This window comes from Lagopus muta, chromosome 3 (genome assembly GCF_023343835.1).
Source record: "Lagopus muta isolate bLagMut1 chromosome 3, bLagMut1 primary, whole genome shotgun sequence".
In the NCBI taxonomy this organism is placed as follows: Eukaryota; Metazoa; Chordata; class Aves; order Galliformes; family Phasianidae; genus Lagopus; species Lagopus muta.
This window is the reverse complement of record NC_064435.1, coordinates 58,102,923-58,112,770: the sequence shown is the minus strand read 5'-3', so window position 1 is coordinate 58,112,770 and position 9,848 is coordinate 58,102,923.

The window sequence follows — 9,848 nt, the reverse complement described above, 5'->3', positions numbered from 1 at the left end:
CTGATGTTTTGCTTTTGAATCACAGAATATCCTGAGTTGGAAGACATCTACAAGTGTCATGGAGTCCATCTTCTGGCTCTACGTGAATCAAACAAAATTCAAACCGTATGCCTGAGAGCAGTGTCCAAACTCTCTTTGAACTCCAGCAGCTTGGGGCTGTGCCCAGCCCTGGGCAGCCTGTTCCATGCCCACCACCATCTGGTGCAGCCCCAGCTTCCCCTTCCCTGACACAGCTCCATGCCATTCCCTCGGTTTAATCATGTCGTGTTGCCAGACATCAACCTTTTCTAGGATATCAGGAGTGAAACCTTAGCCTTGCTGAAGCCAGTGCTAATATTGCATTAATTGTAACTCTCCATCTGAAATGTGTCATTAGTCCTCATTGCTCAGGCTTTCTTCTATTTCTCAGGAAATATTTTCCTTTGAATGGTATTGTCTGAATGATGACCAAAGTATATCACATTGTGGTATTGGACAAATGAGCAGGGAAAATGGATATAGAAACAAAATCAGTTTTAAAAGAAAGCAACCTGAAAATTGCATTAGTGGGCTGGACTGGAGTGTTGGCTCTATTAGTTTCCTGAGATGTTTTGTTGTCAGTTTTGCAGCTCAAGCTCTGCTTTACTTTTATGCTTGTATAACACATATAGAAACATACACAGTATTATAAGGCCTCAGCTGAGCATGAGGAAAAAGAAAAAAGCAGCAAGCCAAACAACAGAGAGCACAACCATGTTGTAGCTTTTCTTTCATAGGAGAGAAGTTGATAGACCCATAGGCTTTTATATCATTAAAGTTCACGTGTTGACAGAACCCACGACTCCTGTTAAAACTGATGGAAACAAGCAGGTGTTGACATTTCAATCCATCATTATCTAGATGGAGTAAACAGCCAAAACAACAGAAAGTTCTAAAGGGAAAGTTCTTATGAAGTCAGTACAAATAATTTTATAATCAAATTTAAAAACTATCTGGGCAAGTGGGAGAAGAAAAAATCGGTACAAAACGTACATCACACTACAGGAAAATAATTTCCATCTCTTTACAATGGAGATCTCTTAAGCATGTCATTCATGCATTTCCTTGATTCTAGTTTTATTGAATCTAATCCTGAACACAAAAAGATCTCATTTTGTGAAAAATAGACTAGCTTATGAACTTCAGAAAGAGCAAAGCTTGATGCTTTGGGTAGATAACAGGAAATTAAATGCAATTTTCTTATGCCTGTGGACAGCATCTTCGGTATTCTTTGTCAGCTCCCCAGTTTTTCGTAGTAATTAGTAGTAAAAATAATGCAAGGAATCTATAAGGGGGATGGGAATTTAAGTACCTCTTGAAGTCCAGGCTTACATGTTTACTCCTTAATGTATAATCAGGAAGGTAATACTGACAGGAAACATCACAAAAATGTCTTCCTTTCACTCACTTTAGTGATTGGTTTGGAAACGTGGTTTTTCATATGGCTCTGATAATAAAAATATTTGAATTACATTGGTAAATTTTTATGCCAGAAAAGAGAACTCATGATTTAACAATCCAACAAACGGATTTAAAACATTCATTACTGCTATAGTCTACGTCACTACGAAAACTACATACATAAAACATATAATCACAGTAATGTCACTAAAGTCCATTTATATTTGAGAATGAATATTTAGCTAGCACCTCTTAAATGTTTAGTTAGCATAGAAAGAATAAGTAGTTAACACACATTTCCTGCTGGGTTTTAGTTACATTCCAGCTTGTCCGTTTTAGGACACAATGAATAAGTGAGGTGCAAAAATTGGAAGCTGATTATTCTTACTGATACACAATTTTCTGTTTTTATATTGTGTATCATAGAATACGATGTAAATAATAGAGCATACAACCTTTTGTCAGAAAATGTGTTTCAGTAAAATCTATTCACTTCCATATAATTATTTTTTTTTTTTAAATTTGCCTGGAGTTGAGCTGGAGTTAAGCTTCAAGCCTCTAAACTGCACAGCAGTATCGATATTGTTTGCATTCCACTCTACTGTACTCTGCTCCATGATTTGTTTATAAAACACAAAGCTGAAAAAAGGCTGATTTTCAAGACTGACTTTTTTTTTTTCAAATTCTGAAACAAACTCAGAAACAATAATCACCCCAATCGTACCCCATTACTTCTGTTTACTACAGTTCCTGGAGTAGAAATTCAGCAGAAATGAACTTTAAATATCATTCCAAAGCTGAGCTAAAAGTTCATGATTCAAAAGTCACCTTTGACTCACCAGTTATACAGAAAATTCAAGTACTTACTGGCATTAACTTGCCTTCTCTATGTATTCTTGGGAACAATGTAACCCTGAGGTCACAGATGTCAGTACATTTGAATTTCCGTAGTGGAGATGTGTCAGTAATAAACTGAAGTTTATTGCTCCTGACATTTAGAAGGTAGCAAACATCTGTCCCTATTCATCTGAGATATTGCTGTTCTATCACAGAATTTGTGCTGAATTGTTTTCTCCTGGTTCTCTCTTCTAGTTCTTAAATTGTTCTCAAAGAGCCTTTAGAGTATAGACATTCAAAATCAGGGAATTAACTTTGAAATGATAATTTCTAAAACCCTTTAGTTTTAAAATAAGTATTCTAAATATTCTATTTAAAAATTAAATATTTATCCAGTGGTTTGTTTGTTGTTTGGTTTTTTTTTTTTTTTTTTCTGTAAAAATGATGAGTACTAAGCAGCATATTCCAGCCACATGCTCTCTTTTTGTAGCTGATGAAGACAGTTCCTTGCTTCATTTTGCTTGATTTGTGACAATTGCTCCATGGGATGCTTCCTAATATAGGAAGCCCAAGTGCCAAAGTGACATGCTTGGGTGTAAATACACAACCGTGCTTCATCTAAAACAGAGAGGATCAATACCTAGTTTCTCTTGAAGTAACAGTGTACTTTGATGAGCACTTGTAACAGAGCACAACAGAGCAAGTACTGCAGACTTGGAGGAGTGCAGCAGGCACCCTCGCCATGGGCAGAGCATATGCAAGAGTCATTTCAGTGGACCCTTCAAGCAGCTGCTTAAGATGGACACCTGACAGGTTTGAAGTAACAGAGGAAGAATAGACAATGCTAAGTTCTGCAAAATCAACTTCATGTCCTCATGTAGGAAATACAGGTTAGAAAAGATACTTCAGTCATATGGAAAACACCGAAGCTAACTATATTTAAGGAGATAGTAGTGGAAAGAAATCACTTGGAAAGTAAGGCTGCTGCAGCAGCAGCAGTGTTCTGCTGGTAGAGCAACCAAAGGGCTGCAGGCTGCTTTGCACAGGGTCAGTTCAGGGCAAAGATGCTAGTAAAAAGAGCAGGACCCCAGGGGATCTTGGACAGCACATCTGCGCTTTGGGCAAAGAGAGAAAACTGGCACGTAGGAGTACATTAACTGAGAGAGAGAGGGTGAGCCTCAGAAAGAGCTCTGGTGTCAGCTGCAGCCTGGCCTTGCCATCACCCCTGGCTTATGCTCAAGAGAAGCAAAATCCAATTTGCTAGCATTGCTGAAGAGCCTGGAGGTAGCTGCAAGTACAAGTCTGCAAGAAAAATAATAGGCATCATGCAGATATAGCGTCACCAAATATGTACACTGTGTGATTCTGATTGTTCTTGGGATATTGAAAACTTGTTATATGGATACCTATATAAGCAGAGCATTGTGGTTTCCATAAAATGGCACAACTATTCTTCTATGGTTATGGAAGGTGCAGCAGGGAAGAGCAGGCTTTTTTGTAGCCAAAATCTGCTAGAGTCTTCGCTGTTTCTTTTACAGCAGACTGTGATCATATGAACAGTGAGGCAGGAACAGAAAGCCTTAAGGCTTTTTAATGGTCTCCATTAAAATTACTATCAGAAACAGATTCTGAATGCTTTATAAGACAATGCCAATGGCATTGACATCCTAGCTTGTATCAGAAATAGTGCAGCCAGCAGGAGCAGGGAAGTGATCATCCCTCTGTACTCAGCACTGGTGAGTCTGCACTTCAGTGCTGTGTTCAGTTTTGGGCTCCTCGCTACAAGAAAGACATTGGGGTCCTAGAGCGTGTCCAGACAAGGGCAGTGAAGTTGTGAAAGGTCTGGAGCACAAGTCTTATGGGGAGCAGCTGAGAGAAATGTGATTGTTCAGTCTGGAGAAGAGAAGGGTGGGGGGAGACTGTACTGCTCTCTACGAGGACCTGAAAGGAGATTGTCATGAAATGGGGATCAGCCTCTTCTCCTGCGTAACAGCAGTAGAATGAGAGAAAATGGCCTTAAGTTTACCACAGAAGGTTCAGGTTGGATATTAGGAAAGCTTCTCTGAAAGAGCAGTGAGGCAGTGGCACAGGCTGCCCATGGAGTGATAGGATTGCTATCCCTGGAGGTGTTGAGGAATTGTGTGGATGTGGCACTGAGGGACGTGGTCAGTGGGGTGGGGGTGGGCTGACGGTTGGACTGGATGATCTTAGAGGTCTTTTATAATCTTGTCGATTCTGTGATTCTATGATTCTAGTTAATTAAAACTAATTTCAGTTGTGAAGTCTTAGGGATATCTAGAAGGTTGTTTTCTTTCAGAGGATTTTATGCTGCTTATCACCTCACTGCATTTATGACTTCGTCTATTTCAGAATTTAAGAAAAAGGCATTGAAATACAGAGACCACTGTGAAAAGGTAAACATAGAAAACCACAAGGTTGCCTTAGATCTTAGCTTTAGTTTGGCTCACAGAAGCCAGGTGTCAGGCTGCTGTTGGCAAATTTCTGCAATTCCTTTTTCCAGTTCTCATCATTGTTCTGATGGAAGAGAAACTGTTTTTATTTTCAGGTAATTAATGAGACTTTTTATTACAGTAGATGGAGGCATCTTACACTTGATTTTGTTTGAGCCAGACTTTTCTTCTTTATTGATTATAGTAACTATTCAAGTTGGTGCTTATTGATTCAGGCACAGCTGTACGGTATTTTAATTTGTTCTGGGATGGAATTTGTTCATGTTATTAGACAGATTCTGTTTTTCATTGTTCTGAGATAGAGATGTTATTACTCATAGTTTAGTTGAAGTTCTCTGTAAATCTTGCAAAGGTTGCCTTAGAATCATAGAATCATAGAATCATAGGATCACCAAGGTTGGAAAAGACCTAAAAGATCCAGTCCAACCGTTCACCTATTCCCAATAGCTCCCACTAAACCATGTCCCTCAACACAACATCCAGCCTTTCCTTGAACACCCCCTGGCTCGGTGACTCCACCACCTCCCTGGGCAGTCCATTCCAGTGCCTGACCACCCTTTCTGAAAAGTAATACTTCCTCATGTCCAGCCTGAATCTCCCCTGCCGTAACTTGAAACCATTCCCTCTGGCCTTCCTTTCCTTCATCTCACAAAGCTCACTGAGAAAAGCACTGTGAAAGAGAGTTCTGCTGGAAGAATTCCTGCCGTGCAGAGGGAACAGAGAAATAAGATAAAGGAGATCCAAGTTATGTATCACTAATCTCAGTACTTCAGACAAGTACCTATTTACACTTAGAAGCCCCATTGCTGGAAACCCTACCACCTCTGCAGAAACTGTTTTAGTACTCAGCCATTATTTACAGTCAGACAGCTATTTGCTATCGTGTCACATTTCCAGTGCTGCAATTAATGTACTCTGTTCTGCTATGTGAACATGGGAAATAGTTTTTTCTCCTTCCTTTTGCATGCACTTTTGAGTATCTGAAGACAGTTCATCTTAGAGTTCAGAGGCAGAGGTGTTCACCTGACAGAGGGATTTGAGGAAAGGAGATAGATCCAAAGCAAAAAGGCAGCCTGTGCTTGTCTTTCTGGAAACTGCAACACCTTTATAGCAGCAAGGCACTTTGATAAGAACAGATCATTTTTATGAAATTCAGAGGATAGTATAAGCTATCCTAAAGAAGCTTTGAAAGTAGATACAAGGGAAAAGTGTGGGTACTTTATGTACGTGTCCCACTGCTCCTTTCACTCCTGTGTCACTGGCCTCAGCATGGAACAAGGGAACCTGTGGCCTTTCCCCTTCCATTATTTTTTACGTATTTCACTGTGGAGATTCACCCATCACCTATGAAAATCAGCACACAACCAGGGCAGTTTCAAGCTTAGCGCTGGTTGAGCGTATACAGAAAGAAGGATGCAGGAGTTGGTGTGAGAAACAAAGTCCCACTCTTTTCCTATTACAGAGTACATATGTCTGTTAAACCAATCTAATGCATCTTTCTCCATAATGGATAAATTGTACAATATTTTGAAAGTCCAGTGCTTTGAAAGGATTTTATTAACAGCAGTAGTGCAATTTCATGAAAATCTGAAAATCTTTCGAGTCGCTCTTATCTCAGATATTCCTGAAGAAAATTATTCCAATGCTGTCCCATGAGGTAAGCCATGTCCAGGTATGCTTTAACAGATCACATTATCGGGTCTATAGACTGTATAATTTATGTAACTTTGTGAACCCCTTTATATGTACAGCAAGATTTGACTGTTAGTTTCTAAGATTGAAATCTGCTACTAATATAATTTGGCTCAGATGAAATACCAATTTTGTACCTGATTCATAAATTTTGTAAGAATTCATTTATGAAAGCAACTAAGCAACTAACAAAAGTCTTTGTTTATGTATTCATTTTAGACTTAAGTAGCAATTAAATAATAGTGATTGAATAGTAGTACTTAAAATGCAAGATTTTCAGTTTTGTTATGGTAAGACTTTTCTAAAAGAAAAATCTAAACACTGAGAAGGAAATGTATGGATACAGAAACAAAGCAGCAAGAACAATTGTCACTGACTTCTATCTCATTTTTCTTTTTTCTTTTTCTTTTTTTGTGTGCATTCGTATTAAAGACATTCAAAAGAAAAATATGCAAAATTTGCATACAGAGTGTAGCTACAGTTCCTTCAATCCGTATGACAACACATTGATGCTTGTTAAACTATTTCCATAGCAAAAGTATGATTTTATTCATGAAATATGCTCTTTTGGAGACAGAAAGGATATTCTTTTGCTACTGATTTCTGGAGACAGCATTAACTCTTTTGACTTTTTTCAACACAGGAAAAAATAAACAACAAAAAAATCTCTACTGTTGCTGAAATCTTCAGCAGAGCTTATCCAAATTGATGCTTAGGAAGTTAAAATACTTCAAGGACATGGCTTCACAAAATTACTTCTATGTCCTATTATTTGTCATCTCTTCTAAGCGTAAGAAATTTGCAATCATAAGAAGTTCTTTGCAGCGCTATGGAAAAATGTATGACTCAAAGAGATTTATCCTACTATCTTAGGATAAAGATCCTGTAATACTCCTGTATTACTAATTTCCTTGTAAGAATTCTGAAGGAAAAATATAAATGCTTGAGGTTTTGTTCCTTTTTTTTTCTTTCTTTTTTTTTAATTGAAAGGAAATTATTAAATTCAGATTTCTATCTGTTCATTGAATTTTTGAAAATACAGACATCTTAATCACAGAATCACAGAATTTTAGGGGTTGGAAGGGACCTCCAGAGATCAACCCCCCTGCCAAAGCAGGCTCCCTACACCAGGTGATATAATATTATAGTAATATAATTAATATAGACCAACTTGTATCAACCAGTGCCAAATTAACTCATTACTGCACTCAGTGACTTAATCATAGAAATAATAGGTTGCTTTTTGTTGTTTATTTACTTGCTTTTGTATTTGTAATCATCTCTAAATCAGAAAGATTTCAGGTAGATTTGTGTTCTACCTGAATCAGATGTTACGTATAGTCTTCTGCAATAGAGTCAGAAGCTTGACCTTGTCCCCAGATTTTTAGTTTTATTTCTGTTCATCTGTAAAGGTGATGCAGACAGAGTAGACTTTGTAAAGTATGTGATCCATCATCTGTGTCTGACCTCTGGAAAACTCTACGTATTTTTTCATATTCTGATTCAGTGAAAAGCGTGGCCAATAGAAAACTAAATAATACTGTCATCTGAAAATCAAAATGCTGTTTTGCTTTTTTTCTTGTGTCTTCAGAAGTGAATTTTCACGATGTCATTCAAGGAAAGATTTTCAAAAACCTTTGTAAAATCCAGCTCCAGATTCTCTCATTCTCGTTTGCAGTACCCCAGACATCCACTCTCCAGGTAAACAGCATTTACCAGCAGCTGAGAGAAAGTCTGGCACTCCCAGTGTACAAGAGAATTTTGCCTGAATACTTGCAGATATTAAAAGTTACTTGGCTGAAATTATAGCTTTAGTTGTTCAATTTGGATCATTAAGAAAGAAATTAGGGATATTAACCTACTGGTTAATTGTATTTTTTAGTTCTCATTTTCCAAATCCCAAAAGGATTTGATATAAAGGAAACAAAACAACAACAAAAAAGTGGATTTTTAGAATGTTTTAGTCCAGGAAATAAAGGATTATGGTCTAGATGAAAGAATGGCAGGCTACACACAGCCTCATACTCTGATGAATTTATCTTGTCTTAATTATTATTAAGGAAAAAATTCCTAATGAATTCACAGTATGTAATTTGTGGGTTTGGGGAAGACGTGGCCTTAAGCTAAGGTATATTTTTCTTAGGTAACCACCAGAGGGAGCCAGGTGAACCTGTATAGGGAAAAAACAAAAACTGAGGAGAAAAAAATGGGCTTGTTTTTTTCTTGAAAAGAAAAAAGAAAAGAAAAAGAAGAAAAAAGAAAAAAAATAAGAAAAAAGAAAAAAATGAAAACGAGTCTTTCTTTTGGGACTGAATTTTATATGGGTAGATAGTTATAGAATGAAGGGGAATGGCTTTAAACTAAAAGAGGGGAGATTTAGGCTAGATATTAGAAAGAAATTTTTTACTCAGAAGGTGATGAGGCATTAAAACAGGCTGCCCAGAGAAGCTGTGGTGCCCCATCCCACACTCAAGGCCAGGTTGGATGGCACCCTGGGCAGCTGAGCTGGTGGGGGCTGCCCTGCCCATGGCACGGGATTGGGCTGGGTAGGCTTTGAAGTCCCTTCCAACACAAGCCATTCTGTTACTCTATGATTGTATGATTTTCCTGTACAAGAAGCTTAAGAATTTTCTGCACCAGCTGATGTTTCCATCTTTTGTAATGAAATCTGAATGTCTGACCAGTATCCTGAGTGAAATTCTGCAAGATGGCAATGAATATTAAATGATGCACCTTCTTTTATTTAAACCACAAACACAGACTTTTCTTTAATTGATGATGCATTGTATAAACAGTAGCTTCCTTTTAAAAACCGATAACTCATAAGGGCTATCTTTAATTCAGTATAGAGAGCAAAATTAAAGGACTTCATTCTGAAAACTCACAAGTGCTTTCTTCGTTTGATTCTAGTAATACCCCTCTTATAGTAGAATCATAACTAGTAAAACTAAGGTAGCATAGCTATATTAATGAAATTATTACATATGGTGTTGAAAACATCCTATATACAGTTTTCTGGTTTACCAAATGTTCAATGTCAAAATCAAGTAATGTACAGAATGGAATAACAGCCAAAAGTTTTACTTTAGTAATGTCCTTTTTAATAATTTCAGAAGTTATCTAAATTGCAGAATAAAGAGTGCAGTTGGTAAATTTGCAGACAGCTTTGTTATCATTACATTGAAGAATAGGCTTGAAATACAAAATGATCTGAAATAAGCTGAACACCAATATCACTTTGTGGTGGAATGGTATCTGAGCCAATGCAGGTGAGGAGTAACAGGTGAGGAAACAGTGCTGTAGGAAAACGATCTAGGGGTCACTGTAGATAGACAGACAATGAATAAACAACATGATATGATTATGAAAAACCAAATACATATTAGAATAAATGAATAAATCTGTCTTCTGAAAATCTTGGCTAAAATA